Below are 16,920 nucleotides of genomic sequence, written 5' to 3'. Positions count from 1 at the left end.
TTATCCTTTATCAAGTAAAATAATAATTGCAGATAGTGAAAGTCATTCTTCTGTTACCCAAATCTCTGCTGAACATTACACAATGTACATTTCTTTTTCGCTCTATTGGGAGACCCAGACAATTGGGTGTATAGGCTATGCCTCCGGAGGCCGCACAAAGTACTACACTTAAAAGTGTTAAGCCCCTCCCCTTCTGCCTATACACCCCCCGTGCTCCCACGGGCTCCTCAGTTTTTATGCTTTGTGCGAAGGAGGCAGACATGCACAGCACAGCTCCACAGATTAGTCAGCAGCAGCTGCTGACTATGTCGGTTGGAAGAAAAGTGGGCCCATATAGGGCCCCCAGCATGCTCCCTTCTCACCCCACTCTTGTCGGCGGTGTAGTTAAGGTTGAGGTATCCATTGCGGGTACGGAGGCTGGAGCCCACATGCTGTTTTCCTTCCCCATCCCCCTTAGGGCTCTGGGCGAAGTGGGATCCCATCAGTCTCCAGGCACTGAGACTGTGCTCCATCCACAACTCCTGTGGAGCCTGATGGATAGGAGCCGATACCGTTCAGGGACATGGCCCTGCATCTTAGAGGTATTCTGTATCCCTGGGGGGACCGCGCACGGCATCACCTCAGCTTTGCTGGGTGTGCTAGTGCACCGGGGACCGCGGCGCTGCCGGGTCTATATGTGCCATTACACACTCAGCGTCGCTGAGTGTGTTTATATGTAAGGGCTACCGCACTAACCGCCGCTGCCATGGGACACTGCGGCGCGGCTGGGACTTGTAGTTCGCCGGGGACTTTCACGCCGGCCGCGCTTTTACGGCGGCCGCGTTTATTACTAGAGTCCCCGGCTTCATTGCGGCCTAGTTTCCTTTTCTCCCGCCCTCACCCCTGACAGGCAGGGGAAGGGCGGGACGCTGCACGGAGCGAGCAGCGCTGAGGGTTGGAGTATGATTTGCATACTCCACTCCCCTCACTGTGCACAGTGCGGGCACCAGTTCGCGCTCTTTCTCGGCCACGCCCACAGCTTCCTCCTCTCGTCAGGACGCTGCAGACATTCCTGTCAGCTCCACCGACGCTGCAGAGAGGGACAAATCCTGGGAGACCCAGACACGGTCTCTGGTGGCCTCACAACCGCTTTAGGCGGCTGGTAAGCAGCACCTGTGGTGCTAGCCCCATGGTGCTGTAGTGTATTGGTACATTATTTGTGTACTGTATATACTTTACACTGTATGAGCACAGTTCATTCTGGCTATATACCCTATTGTGTTACTCAGGGAAAACTATAGCATGGCGCCCACAAAAGGCAGGGGTGCCAAAACACAGGCTTATTATGTTGCCTGCGCCGCATGTAAGACCCCGCTACCGGCAGGTTCCACTGACCCCCATTGTGTGCAGTGTTCGACCCCTGTGACACTTCTTCAGCCGGAGCCTATGCTAAGAGGGGCCCAGGGGGAGCCACCTGTTGACACTGTCCAGGTGACGGGGACCGAGTTTGCAAAACTCTCTGAGACTATGGCTAAGATACTAGAAGCCTTGCAGTCCAGGCCGGTATCTCAGCAAAGGGACTCTGTTGAATCATTGTTCCCTGTCCCCCCTCAGTTGGACCAACAATGTCCTCCCGGGGTATCTCATACATCCCAGACTGAGGGTTCTGACTTAGACCCCAGCCCCAGATCGACTAAGCGGGCTCGCTTAGAATTTCCCTCGACATCATATTGTTTAGGGTCTCAGCGGGGGGAATCTCTGGTTGATGATGCGGAGACAGCTGATCAGGATTCTGATCCTGAGAGCGCTCTCAATCTTAATACTCCTGACGGGGACGCCATAGTAAATGATCTTATTGCGTCCATCCATCAGTTGCTGGATATTTCTCCCTCAGCCCCTCCGGCGGAGGAGTCAGATTCTCAGCAGGAGAAATTTCGCTTCAGGTTCCCCAAGCGTACACAGAGTATGTTTCTAGACCACTCTGATTTCAGAGAGGCAATCCAGAATCACCATGCTTGTCCAGATAAGCGTTTTTCTAAGCGCCTTAAGGATACACGTTATCCTTTTCCCACGGACGTGGTTAAAGGTTGGACTCAATGTCCCAAAGTGGATCCTCCAATCTCCAGACTGGCGGCTAGATCCATACTCGCAGTGGAAGATGGGGCCTCGCTTAAAGATGCCACTGACAGGCAGATGGAGCTCTGGTTGAAATCCATCTATGAAGCTATCGGAGCTTCTTTTGCCCCAGCATTCGCAGCCGTATGGGCGCTACAAGCTATATCAGCAGGTCAAGCGAAAATTGAAGCAGCCACATGCACGGCCGCGCCACAAGTGGCATCCATTACCTCCCAGACCTCGGCAATTGCCTCTTACGCTATGAATGCTGTCCTGGACTCTGTGAGCCGTACGGCGGTTGCGGCCGCCAATTCGGTGGTACTCCGCAGGGCCTTGTGGCTACGGGAATGGAAGGCAGATTCTGCTTCCAAAAAGCGCTTAACCAGTTTGCCAATTTCTGGCGACAGGCTGTTTGGCGAGCGCCTGGATGAAATCATCAAACAATCCAAGGGAAAGGATACATCCTTACCCCAGCCCAAACAGAACCTCTCCCAACAGAGGAGAGGGCAGTCGAGGTTTCGGTCCTTTCGGGGCGCGGGCAGGTCCCAATTCTCCTCGTCCAAAAGGTCTCAGAAAGAACAAAGGAACTCTGATGCATGGCGGTCTAAGTCACGTCCTAAAAAGACCATTGGAGGCACCGCTAACAAAGCGGCTTCCTCATGACTTTCGACCTCCTCTAGTAGCATCCTCGGTCGGTGGCAGGCAATCCCGCTTTTGCGACACCTGGCTGCCACAAATAAAAGACCGCTGGGTGAGAGACATTCTGTCTCACGGTTACAAGATAGAGTTCATCTCTCGTCCCCCGACTCGATTCTTCAGGTCATCCCCGCCTCCCGAGCGAGCCGAGGCTCTTCTGCAGGCGCTGGGCACTCTGAAGGCAGAAGGAGTGGTGGTCCCTGTTCCTCTTCAGCAACAGGGCCACGGTTTTTACTCCAACTTGTTTGTGGTCCCAAAGAAGGACGGGTCTTTCCGTCCTGTCCTGGACCTGAAACTTCTCAACAAACACGTAAAGACCAGGCGGTTCCGGATGGAATCCCTCCGCTCCGTCATCGCCTCAATGTCCCAAGGAGATTTCCTCGCATCGATCGACATCAAAGATGCTTATCTCCACGTACCGATTGCCCCAGAGCACCAACGCTTCTTGCGCTTCGCCATAGAAAACGAACACCTGCAGTTCGTGGCACTGCCATTCGGCCTGGCAACAGCCCCACGGGTTTTCACCAAGGTTATGGCTACTGTAGTAGCGGTCCTCCATTCTCAGGGTCATTCTGTGATCCCGTACTTGGACGATCTGTTGATCAAGGCACCCTCTCAAGAGGCATGCCAACACAGCCTCGACACTACCCTGGAGACTCTCCAGAGTTTCGGGTGGATCATCAATTTTCCAAAGTCAAATCTGACACCGGCCCAATCGCTGACGTACCTTGGCATGGAGTTTCATACCCTCTCAGCGATAGTGAAGCTTCCGCTGATCAAGCAGCAGTCACTACAGAAAGGGGTACAATCTCTCCTTCAAGGCCAGTCACACCCCTTGAGGCGCCTCATGCACTTCCTGGGGAAGATGGTGGCAGCAATGGAAGCAGTCCCTTTCGCGCAGTTTCACCTGCGTCCCCTTCAATGGGACATCCTACGCAAATGGGACAGGAAGCCGACGTCCCTCGACAGGACCGTCTCCCTCTCTCAGGCGACCAAAGCCTCCCTTCGGTGGTGGCTTCTTCCCACTTCATTATCGAAGGGGAAATCCTTCCTACCCCCATCCTGGGAAGTAGTCACGACGGACGCGAGTGTCAGGGTGGGGAGCGGTTTTTCTCCACCACAGGACTCAGGGTACGTGGACCCGACAAGAGTCCTCGCTTCAGATCAATGTTCTGGAAATTCGGGCAGTGTTTCTTGCCCTGAAAGCATTCCAGCAGTGGTTGGCAGGCAAGCAGATCCGAATTCAGTCGGACAATTCCACAGCGGTGGCATACATCAACCACCAAGGCGGCACACGCAGTCGTCAAGCCTTCCAGGAAGTCCGGCGGATCTTGATGTGGGTGGAAGCCACAGCCTCCACCATATCCGCAGTTCACATCCCAGGCGTGGAAAACTGGGAAGCAGATTATCTCAGTCGCCAGGGCATGGACGCAGGGGAATGGTCCCTTCACCCGGACGTGTTTCAGGAGATCTGTTGCCGCTGGGGGGTGCCGGACGTCGACCTCATGGCGTCCCGGCACAACAACAAGGTACCAGCGTTCATGGCACGGTCTCAAGATCCCAGAGCTCTGGCGGCAGACGCCTTAGTTCAGGATTGGTCGCAGTTTCAGCTCCCTTATGTGTTTCCTCCGCTGGCACTGTTGCCCAGAGTGTTACGCAAGATCAGGGCCGACTGCCGCCGCGCCATCCTCGTCGCTCCAGACTGGCCAAGGAGGTCGTGGTACCCGGATCTGTGGCATCTCACGGTCGGCCGACCGTGGGCACTACCAGACCGAACAGACTTGCTATCTCAAGGGCCGTTTTTCCATCTGAATTCTGCGGCCCTCAACCTGACTGTGTGGCCATTGAGTCCTGGATCCTAGCGTCTTCCGGGTTATCTCAAGAAGTCATTGCCACTATGAGACAGGCTAGGAAACCAACGTCCGCCAAAATCTATCACAGGACGTGGAAAATTTTTCTGTCATGGTGCTCTGCTCAGGGTTTTTCTCCCTGGCCATTTGCATTACCTACTTTTCTGTCCTTCCTTCAATCTGGACTGGAAAAGGGTTTGTCGCTCGGCTCCCTTAAGGGACAAGTTTCAGCGCTCTCTGTGTTTTTCCAGAAGCGCCTAGCTAGACTTCCACAGGTACGCACGTTCCTGCAGGGAGTTTGTCACATCGTTCCACCTTACAAGCGGCCGTTAGAACCCTGGGATCTTAACAGGGTGCTGATGGTTCTTCAGAAGTCACCATTCGAGCCAATGAGAGATATCTCCCTCTCACGACTTTCGCAGAAAGTGGTTTTTCTAGTAGCAGTCACTTCTCTTCGGAGAGTGTCTGAGCTAGCAGCGTTGTCGTGCAAAGCCCCTTTTCTGGTGTTTCACCAGGACAAGGTGGTTCTACGTCCGGTTCCGGAATTTCTCCCTAAGGTGGTATCCCCCTTTCATCTCAATCAGGATATCTCCTTACTTTCTTTTTATCCTCATCCAGTTCACCAATGTGAAAAGGATTTGCACTTGTTGGATCTGGTGAGAGCACTCAGATTCTACATTTCTCGTACGGCGCCCCTGCGCCGCTCGGATGCACTCTTTGTCCTTGTCGCTGGCCAGCGTAAAGGGTCACAGGCTTCCAAATCAACCCTGGCTCGGTGGATCAAGGACCAATTATCGAAGCTTACCGTTCGGCTGGGCTTCCGGTTCCCTCAGGACTGAAGGCCCATTCTACCAGAGCCGTGGGAGCGTCCTGGGCTTTGAGGCACCAGGCTACGGCTCAACAGGTGTGTCAGGCGGCTACTTGGTCGAGCCTGCACACTTTCACGAAGCACTATCAGGTGCATACCTATGCTGCGGCGGATGCCAGCCTAGGTAGACGAGTCCTTCAGGCGGCGGTTGCCCACCTGTAGGAAAGGGCCGTTTTTACGGCTCTCTTACGAGGTATTATTTTACCCACCCAGGGACTGCTTTTGGACGTCCCAATTGTCTGGGTCTCCCAATAGAGCGAAAAAGAAGAAGGGAATTTTGTTTACTTACCGTAAATTCCTTTTCTTCTAGCTCTAATTGGGAGACCCAGCACCCGCCCCTGTTTTTTTGTGTACACATGTTGTTCATGTTGAATGGTTTCAGTTCTCCGATATTCCTTCGGATTGAAGTTACTTTAAACCAGTTGATATTTCTTTTTCCTCCTTCTTGCTTTTGCACCAAAACTGAGGAGCCCGTGGGAGCACGGGGGGTGTATAGGCAGAAGGGGAGGGGCTTAACACTTTTAAGTGTAGTACTTTGTGCGGCCTCCGGAGGCATAGCCTATACACCCAATTGTCTGGGTCTCCCAATTAGAGCTAGAAGAAAAGGAATTTACGGTAAGTAAACAAAATTCCCTTCATTACATTGCTCTAAATCAGGGGTGAGCAATTAATTTTCCCATGGGGCCGCATGAGAAATTGGGATGGTTTTAGAGGGCCGGACTAATATAATTAACTCAGTTTTACCCAATACTGTATATAGCATATATACTATCCCTTCATATACAAACAGTAAGTTACGGACTGTGTGACCCCTCGTGGCCCTGCATGCACACATGTCCTTTTTTTCTCTGGCAGCACAGGTGTCACACGGACCGCACACTGATGTGATCTGTGTGACATCAGTGTGACAAATACCAGAGAAAACACGGGTCTTTTTAATAAAAAGATTTTCTATATTTACCTCTCTCCAGCGCTGCTGTCTCTGGCTCTGCTGCCTCCCGCTCCTTATCGCTGGTAATTATACTCACTGAATATTCACTGCAGTGAGCAGCTGGAAGCAGGGACAGCGCTGGGGACCGCATCGCTGGGTGAGTATACAGGTGTGTATGTTGAGAACCTGGAAGCCGGAGCATCTCGGGGACTCGTCACAGTTCCCAATCAACTCTGATGAACCCATGAAGCTGTAGCGTGGGTGTCGCAGGATGGTCATCAAAGTTCATTGGAAACTCTGATGACCTCCTGGAGGTCACTGTGCTTGCAGAATACTCACCTGTCCCTGCGGTGATGTCCTCAACGGTGCTGTGCCCGGTGCTGTCATCGCGATGCTCCGGCTTCCAGGTCCTGAGTGCGGTGAATAATCAATGAATGAGCAGTGGTCAGGAGCGGGAGGCAGCAGAGCTGAAGAAAGCAGGTAAATATGGAAAATCTTTTTATTTCACAGACTCGTGTTTTCTCCGGTACCTGTCACACGTATGCAAACAGGTACCGGAGAAACGCAATCAGGCCCTGTAATGGCGACACGCCGCTGCAGGGGGCGGGGAGGGAGCGCGTGGTACCCAATGTAACTCCAGTACCACTCGCAGTTACGGGCTTTTCTCTCTGCACGCACGCACACATACATACACACACGCACACGCTATATACATATATACACAAACAATCCCCATATACTACATCACTACACCCCCATATACACCTGTACTATACATCACTACACCCCCATATACACCTGTAATATACATCACTACACCCCCATATACACCTGTAATATACATCACTACACCCCTATATACACCTGTAATATACATCACTGCACCCCTATATACACCTGAAATATACATCACTACACCCCTATATACACCTGTAATATACATCACTACACCCCCATATACACCTGTAATATACATCACTACACCCCCATATACACCTGAAATATACATCACTACACCCCCATATACACCTGTAATATACATCACTACACCCCCATATACACCTGTAATATACATCACTACACCCCTATATACACCTGTAATATACATCACTACACCCCCATATACACCTGTAATATACATCACTACACCCCCATATACACCTGTAAAATACATCACTACACCCCTATATACACCTGTAATATACATCACTACACCCCTATATACACTTGTAATATACATCACTACACCCCTATATACACCTGTAATATACATCACTACACCCCTATATACACTTGTAATATACATCACTACATCCACATATACATCACTAGACCCCTATATACTACACCTGTAAAACTACATTGCCATATACTACATCACTACACCCAAATATTACTCACCAGTTACCCCCCCCTCCCCTCCACTCCCCCCATTGTCCCCTCAGGTTACTAGTCACCACTCACCTTTCCCTCCTCAGACACCTCCGTACGGGCTCCCGCTGACATCCTTCCTCTCTTGTACGGCTCCCCGCTGAGCTGCTTCCTCTCTCCGTACGGGCTCCGGCTGCTGCATCTTCTTCTCCTGCCGGGGCGGGAACTTTTCAAATGACACACACGCGCGCCGTACTGACGACATCAGGGCGCGCGCGTGTGTGTCACAGAGAAAGTGGCGGCAGGAAACAGAGGACAGATTCCTGCGTTCCGCTGCTGCACTGTGCGGTGCTGCAGTATCTGTCCTCTGTTCCCTGCCGGCACGCAGCGTGTGATGAGGGCAATCTGACCACAGGCCGCCCGGAGCCTGGAGCTCCGGACAACAGGTCAGATTGCCCTCATCAGTGACCGGCCAGCAAGGACGCCCAGAGCCAGGCGGGCCGGTCACAGAGAGTAGGCGGGCCGGATGTGGCCCGCGGGCCGCCCCTTGCCCAGGTCTGCTCTAAATAATAGGGACAATCTAGTTATACCTTTATCAATCCATTCTGTGACATTCCCAAATTGCGCAAAATTCCTGTTCCTCCAGATCAGAGCACAACATAAGTAATAACCTATACTAAAATGGATTTTATTTCTATCCAACTCTGATCAGACATTTTTCCAACTCCAAATGTGTCCCCTGTTTGTCCCAGGAGTCCCACTTCTAGGGGAGATCGATTCCCGCCTTTCTCTGCACCACGATAGACATTTGGCTCATAGCACAATGTCGGGCAAACACCTTCTTTCACAGAAGTAAATCTTAAAGAAAACCTCTCACAATAACTATTGCACGAACGCTGCAAAAGTCTTCCAATCTGGCATCTCCAGACTGTAATCCTGATAATTTAAAGGGAAAATGTTCATTCAAATACGTTATTCAGAGAATTTTGGAATTCAGAAAATGAAGAGGAGGAAGGAGAATCAATAAGAAGGATATGAAAAGATCTCCAATACGGAACAAGAAAAAAAGAACTTGAATATGAATGAATTTATGGATAATGTGTCATGAGTGTGTCCCGCTCTGGGGAGACCTCTGGCGAGTCTGGGATCAGAACGTCACAGCACCTTATTGTTCATAGGTCTACAACTTGATTTGAGTGAATCCACTTTTTTTTAGTGCTGTAGGAGTTAAGGACTCTTTCCATTCTGGCTGTCCTTTGTAGCCTTAATCTCAGGTTCATCTCTTTTGTGACCACTCGCCTTTGTTAGAAAAATTCATGCATCTTACCATCTGACACCAGTTATAGCTTCTCATTTTATGCTGACCTTTATGGAAGGAGCCTGTCTCTGGATGAAGCTGAGGAGTTCTGACTATTGCAGCTGTGATGTTTAGTTGCATTGGAAGAGTTTGAAGTGTTTTTACCTTTTTGTGTCTATTTTCCCTTTGTCGCCTTTACCTTGTGTTGTATTAGTGCAGTGGTGAGACTACTGTTTTCGTCGGCCTTCTCACTAGCCATGATGAGATCAGGGCGAGCGAAGGTCTAGGCACGTGATGACGTCGGGTGGGGGAGGACCCGTAAAAAGATGTTAGGGAGCGTAGGGTACAGACTCATGCGAGTTGCAGGAGGTTCCCTCTCCTCATCATCAGGGCTTTCCTTTTTTACCATTTCCGTTGTTACCTTTTTGTTATGCTGCACACTGAGCATCTGTAGGCTTTGACGTGACGTAATATTTTAGTTTTGACACCCACAGTTTTATCAGTTGAGCAGATTAATGTCCTGGCCAGGGGCTTAAATTTTGTCCCTGGCATTTTTTTGATAAGGATAGAAATCTTTCAGGTCATAATTACTCTCCTAATATATTTACAATGTTTAATGGATCTGAAGGATTCTTCTCTGAACAGAAGGCCATTGCAATGTTAAACTAAATGGATAAGGATCGTAATTTGGAAGAATAGACTCAAGAGCATGGAGCTAGGCAGACCTAGAAAAAAGACACATTTGGAAGCACAAGAATGTTTATCTCCCATGCATAATTCCACTTGCCCAGGAATGAAGCATCTGGGTTCGGACAGGAGCATTCCATCCACGCATGACACCAACAAGGCCTTTAGAAGGTGTCGAATCGGTATCTGCTAACTCTCCACCACAGCTCGCTGAACAAAATTCCCAATAGAACTGGAGTCCAGATGAGCCGTCTACGGGAGCTGAACGTCTCCAAACGATGCAGACATGGACTGGAACGAGGAATAGGAAGGCTTGCTTTTGCCGAGGGTAATCCCTCCTTCCAATTCCAGGTAATAGGTTTCCGGCTTCAAAGGACAGGTTTGGACAAGGTGCTCTGCTCCTAAACACAGTACCATGATTTGGAGATTTTCACATTGTAGATCAGAGGTTTTGATACTGATTACTTTTGTAGGCTCAGGAACAGGAGCGGAAATAGGAACCTGGGAATCAAATGGCCTTTGGAAGGATGGAGCCAGGCGGATAGGTTTCTTCACACAGAAGACTTCCTTGGAACATTCCTGGAACGTATGGCAAAGGAGATAAGATCATCCAGGGTAGTAGGTATATCAAGACCAGCCAGTACATCATTGGTTCTCTTAGATAAAACCTTCCCAAAAAGGTGTCCGCCAGTGCCTGATCATTCCATCTTAATTCAAAAGGGTGCAGTCGAGATGACTTGCGTCAGTTCCTCAAAAACTCTCCAGCAATTCTAAGAGGTCAGTAGTAATTGGGTCATTTTTTTTTTCGACAAGGCACAGACCCAGGAGACAGCTTCTCCACCAAGGTGCGAAATCAGAAACACCACTTTGGACTGGTCTGAAGAAAACGATTGACCCAACAGCTTAAAATGCAGGGTGCATTGGTTAATGAACCCTGGGCATTGCTTGGGATACAGCATCCTAGTGCCAGTATGGCACTGCCTTTACTTCATATAGCAAAATCCTGAAGGGGGCATGGCCTGCGGCCGTTCAAGATGGACGCTAGGTGAACAAGCTCTATGAGTCAGTAAGTTCAAGCGACAAATAAATCTACCCAAAGAAGAAAACACTGATCAAATTCTTTTTCATCAGACATAGGAATATCCTGTGATCATTTAGAGACTAGCCTCATCAATTTCCTGAGGTAGATAAGAAAGATATAGGGAGTTCTTCCCGGCAGGTCTGTGACACAATTCTAGGCCTGGGAGTCCCATGAAAGTGAAAGCACTGAAGAATACTGATTCCCCCAATGAATTGGTCCTCAGGGACCATATAGGAGAAACTCACTACTGCTAATCTTTGATTCACTGTTGGGGGATCTGAAGACCCTAAAGGTATCGTCACACTAAGCGACGCTCCAGCGATCCCACCAGCAACCTGACCTGGCAGGGATCGCTGGAGCGTCGCTACATGGGTTGCTGGTGAGCTGTCACACAGGCAGATCTCACCAGCAACCAGCCCCCAGCCAGCAGCGACGCGTGGAAGCGATAATGCGCTTGGTAATTAAGGTAAATATCGGCTCTCAGAGGACTTTTCTTCCCCTGGGTCAGCCAGGGGACGGGAAAGGCACGCGTATTTTTGAGAGTGCTTCATGCAAAGCATCTTTTTCTTTTTCAAAAGGGGGCTCAACCGATGCCAGTCAAGTGGGGTGTGTGTGGCCCAGTTAGTGGAAACGAGGGAGACTGTGGTTGGAGTCCCCTCGCTGTGTCTCTAAAAGAACCAAGATGAACAAGTCATGGCTCTCAGAGGACTTTTCTTCCCCTGGGTCAGCCAGGGGACGGGAAAGGCACGCGTATTTTTAAGAGTGCTTCATGCAAAGCATCTTTTTCTTTTTCAAAAGGGGGCTCAACCGATGCCAGTCAAGTGGGGTGTGTGTGGCCCAGTTAGTGGAAACGAGGGAGACTGTGGTTGGAGTCCCCTCGCTGTGTCTCTAAAAGAACCAAGATGAACAAATCATGGCTCTCAGAGGACTTTTCTTCCCCTGGGTCAGCCAGGGGACGGGAAAGGCAAGCGTATTTTTGAGAGTGCTTCATGCAAAGCATCTTTTTCTTTTTCAAAAGGGGGCTCAACCGATGCCAGTCAAGTGGGGTGTGTGTGGCCCAGTTAGTGGAAACGAGGGAGACTGTGGTTGGAGTCCCCTCGCTGTGTCTCTAAAAGAACCAAGATGAACAAGTCATGGCTCTCAGAGGACTTTTCTTCCCCTGGGTCAGCCAGGGGACGGGAAAGGCACGCGTATTTTTGAGAGTGCTTCATGCAAAGCATCTTTTTCTTTTTCAAAAGGGGGCTCAACCGATGCCAGTCAAGTGGGGTGTGTGTGGCCCAGTTAGTGGAAACGAGGGAGACTGTGGTTGGAGTCCCCTCGCTGTGTCTCTAAAAGAACCAAGATGAACAAGTCATGGCTCTCAGAGGACTTTTCTTCCCCTGGGTCAGCCAGGGGACGGGAAAGGCACGCGTATTTTTGAGAGTGCTTCATGCAAAGCATCTTTTTCTTTTTCAAAAGGGGGCTCAACCGATGCCAGTCAAGTGGGGTGTGTGTGGCCCAGTTAGTGGAAACGAGGGAGACTGTGGTTGGAGTCCCCTCGCTGTGTCTCTAAAAGAACCAAGATGAACAAGTCATGGCTCTCAGAGGACTTTTCTTCCCCTGGGTCAGCCTGGGGACGGGAAAGGCACGCGTATTTTTGAGAGTGCTTCATGCAAAGCATCTTTTTCATTTTGAAAAGGGGCATCAACTGATGTCATTCAAGAGGGGTGTGTGTGGCCCATTTAGTGGAAACGAGGGAGACTGTGGTTGGAGTCCCCTCGCTGTGTCTCTAAAAGAACCAAGATGAACAAGTCATGGCTCTCAGAGGACTTTTCTTCCCCTGGGTCAGCCAGGGGACGGGAAAGGCACGCGTATTTTTGAGAGTGCTTCATGCAAAGCATCTTTTTCTTTTTCAAAAGGGGGCTCAACCGATGCCAGTCAAGTGGGGTGTGTGTGGCCCAGTTAGTGGCAACGAAGGAGACTGTGGTTGGAGTCCCCTCGCTGTGTTTCTAAAAGACCCAAAATGAACAAATCATGGCTCTCAGAGGACTTTTCTTCCCCTGGGTCAGCCAGGGGACGGGAAAGGCACGCGTATTTTTGAGAGTGCTTCATGCAAAGCATCTTTTTCTTTTTCAAAAGGGGGCTCAACCGATGCCAGTCAAGTGGGGTGTGTGTGGCCCAGTTAGTGGAAACGAGGGAGACTGTGGTTGGAGTCCCCTCGCTGTGTTTTACATGCTTTTAGAAGGGCATGACATGGCTTGGAGGTTGACTTTCATCATCTGCAAACTGTTGGCTACCAAAATGCTGCCTTTCCAACAACTGTGGTTATAGACAATGAGGAACATACTGATGAAGATGAGACGCAGATACCCGATTGGGATGACAACTTAAATATTCGGTCAGGGCAAGAAGAGGCTCGGTCTGAGGGGGAGGGGAGTGCAAACACAACAATTGATGATGAAGTCCTAGATCCCACCTACTGTCAACCCACAGTCAGACACTCGAGGAGGTCAACAGAGGCGGTGGAGGAGGATGCAACCGACGTCGAAGTAACCTTGCGCCTTCCTGGACACAGTCGGAGCACTGGTAGCACGTCTACAACTGCATCCTCAGCCACCACTCTGCCTCTGAGCATTATTCGGGGTGGATCAACAGGTCGCATGGCCTCTAAGCCTTGCCTAGCCTGGTCCTTTTTTGACATAAAAAAAGATCGCCCTAATTATGTGATCTGTAACATTTGGCATGGTTATCTTAGTAGAGGTCAAAACCTCAGCAGTTTGACAACTTCTTCCATGAATCGTCACATGAATAAATATCATATGGCCTGGTGGGAAGCTCACCGTGCTGCAATGCGGCCTAGCGGAGCCAACCATCCACCGCCTGCCCCTTCCAGTGCATCCGCGCGCTCGTCATCTTCTAGGACTGTGGGGACAGCTGTCACACCTGTTTTTCCACCCACAACTTCCACCACTGTAACCGCAACAGGCAGTTTGCTTGGTAGGTCGTCAGTTGGTTTGGAAGGGGAAACAAGTGATTGTGTACAGCTCTCTCAAACATCGATAGCACCAACGTTGGATGAAGGCAACATCATGTCTCCGCCTGCACTTTCCTCACAAACCTGCATTTTTCCAGGGACACCCTACTGAACACCGTCTACACACAGCAGCCAGATCTCTGTCCCTCAGATGTGGTCAAATAAAAGGCCACTTCCTGCGACCCATGACAAAGCTAAGAGGTTGACTCTATCCCTCTGTAAGCTGTTGGCTACCGAAATGCTGCCTTTCCGCCTAGTGGACACACAGGATTTTAGAGACCTTATGTCTGTCGCTGTGCCCCAGTACCAGATGCCTAGTCGCCACTACTTCTCTAAGAAAGGTGTGCCCGCGCTACACCAGCATGTCACACACAACATCACCGCTTCCTTGAGAAACTCTGTGTGTGAACGGGTGCATTTCACCACCGATACTTGGACCAGTAAGCATGGACAGGGACGTTACATGTCGCTGACTGGCCACTGGGTAACTATGGTGATAGATGGTGAAGGGTCTGCTGCACAAGTCTTGCCGTCCCCACGACTTGTGTGTCAATCCTCTGTCTGTCCAAGTTCCGCCACTGCTTCTGCATCCTCCACCTCATCTGGGTCCTCCACCTCCGCCCCAAGACTGCCTGGTCAGGCCACCAGCGTTCTCACTGCGCAGAAGGAATCACGCAACCCTCATTACTATGCTGGCAGCAGAGCGCAACGGCATCAGGCGGTCTTTAGCTTGACATGTCTTGGGAATAAGAGTCACACAGCTGAGGAGTTGTGGTCAGCTCTGCGGTCCGAGTTTAATAAATGGTTGTCTCCACTCAACCTGCAGCCTGGTAAGGCCGTGTGCGACAATGCTGCAAACCTGGGTGCGGCCCTTCGCCTGGGCAAGGTGACACACGTACCTTGTATGGCTCACGTGTTGAACCTTGTCGTCCAGCAATTTTTAACACACTATCCCGGCCTAGATGGCCTTCTGAACAGGGCACGAAAACTGTCTGCTCACTTCCGCCGTTCAAGCGCCGCAGCTGAGCGACTTGCATCGCTCCAGAAGTCTTTCGGCCTGCCGGTTCATCGCCTGAAATGCGATGTGGCGACACGCTGGAATTCAACTCTCCACATGTTACAGCGACTGTGGCAGCACCGCAGAGCCATGGTGCAATACGTCATGACGTATAGCCTGGGCCAACGAGATGCAGAGGTGGGGCAGATCACCCTGATGGAGTGGTCTCAGATCAAGGACCTATGCACCCTTCTGCACAGTTTCGACATGGCGACGAATATGTTTAGCGCTGACAATGCCATTATCATCATGACGATTCCAGTCATTTACATGCTGGAGCACACGCTAAACACTATTCGGAGTCAGGGGGTGGGACAACAGGAAGGGGAGGAACTACAGGAGGATTCATATGCGCAAGACACAACAACATCACCAAGGTCCAGACGTTCATCATCACCAACGCGGCAGGCATGGGACCATGGGGGACAGGGATCAACAAGGGCGCATGGTAGCAGGCGAGATGTTGAGGAAGGTGCAGGAGGACATGAAGATATGGAGGACGAACTGTCCATGGACATGGAAGACTCAGCAGATGAGGGGGAGCTTGGTCAAATTTCAGTTGAAAGAGGTTGGGGGGAGATGTCAGAGGAAGAAAGAACGGTTAGCACCTCTATGCCACAAACACAGCGTGGACTTGGTCCGCATGGCTGCGCAAGACACATGAGTGCCTTCTTGTTGCACTACCTCCAACATGACCCTCGTATTGTCAAAATTAGAAGTGATGATGACTACTAGCTTGCCACACTATTAGATCCCCGGTACAAGTCCAAATTTTGTGACATAATTCCACCCATAGAAAGGGACGCACGTATGCAGGAGTATCAGCAGAAGCTGTTACTCGATCTTAGCTCGGCTTTTCCACCAAACAACCGTGCAGGTGAAGGGAGTGATTCTTCCAGTTGTAACTTGACAAACATGGGACGGCCTCGTCATCTTCAACAGTCTACCCGTACCAGTAGGACCGGATCTGGTGCTGGTAACAGCAATTTTATGGAATCTTTTAATAATTTTTTTAGACCCTCCTTTGCAAGGCCACCAGAGACAACAAGTCTGACACATAGTCAACGGATGGAGAGGATGATACAGGAGTATCTCCAAATGAACATCGATGCAATGACTTTTCAAATGGAGCCTTGCTCCTTTTGGGCTTCAAATCTAGAAAAATGTCCAGAGCTCTCCAGTTACGCCTTGAAGATTTTGTCGTGTCCAGCTGCCAGCGTTGTCTCTGAACGTGTCTTCAGTGCTGCTGGGTGTGTGCTGACAGATAAGCGCACGCGTCTGTCCAGTGACAATGTGGACAGACTGACGTTCATCAAAATGAACAAGTCATGGATCCACAAGGAATTTACTACCCCTGTGTCATCCTGGGGAGAGTAAATGCTTGTGGATTTGGAATGTGCTTGATGCAAATCAAAACATCCTGTTTGCAACTAGGGCACAAGTGCTGCCACTGAATGGGTGGGTGTGTATGGGGCACAATTTTTGGAAAAAAGGGAGGCTCCGCTTGGAGTAACCCTTGCTTGCTGTGTTTTTAAAAATGATACAAGATGAACAGATCTGAAGGCAAGATGAAGGCAACATCATGTCTCCGCCTGCACTTTCCTCACAAACCTGCATTTTTCCAGGGACACCCTACTCAACACCGTCTACAGACAGCAGCCAGATCTCTGTCCCTCAGATGTGGACAAATAAAAGGCCATTTCCTGCGACCCATGACAAAGCTAAGAGGTTGACTTTATCCCTCTGTAAGCTCTTGGCTACGGAAATGCTGCCTTTCCGCATGGTGGACACACAGGATTTTAGAGACCTTATGTCTGTCACTGTGCCCCAGTACCAGATGCCCAGTCGCCACTACTTCTCTAAGAAAGGTGTGCCTGCGCTACACCAGCATGTCGCACACAACATCACCGCTTCCTTGAGAAACTCTGTGTGTGAACAGGTGCATTTCACCACCGATACTTGGACCAGTAAGCAT

Source organism: Anomaloglossus baeobatrachus, assembly GCF_048569485.1.
Source record: "Anomaloglossus baeobatrachus isolate aAnoBae1 chromosome 5 unlocalized genomic scaffold, aAnoBae1.hap1 SUPER_5_unloc_10, whole genome shotgun sequence".
NCBI lineage: Eukaryota > Metazoa > Chordata > Amphibia > Anura > Aromobatidae > Anomaloglossus > Anomaloglossus baeobatrachus.
Note: the sequence above shows the minus strand (reverse complement) of the source record.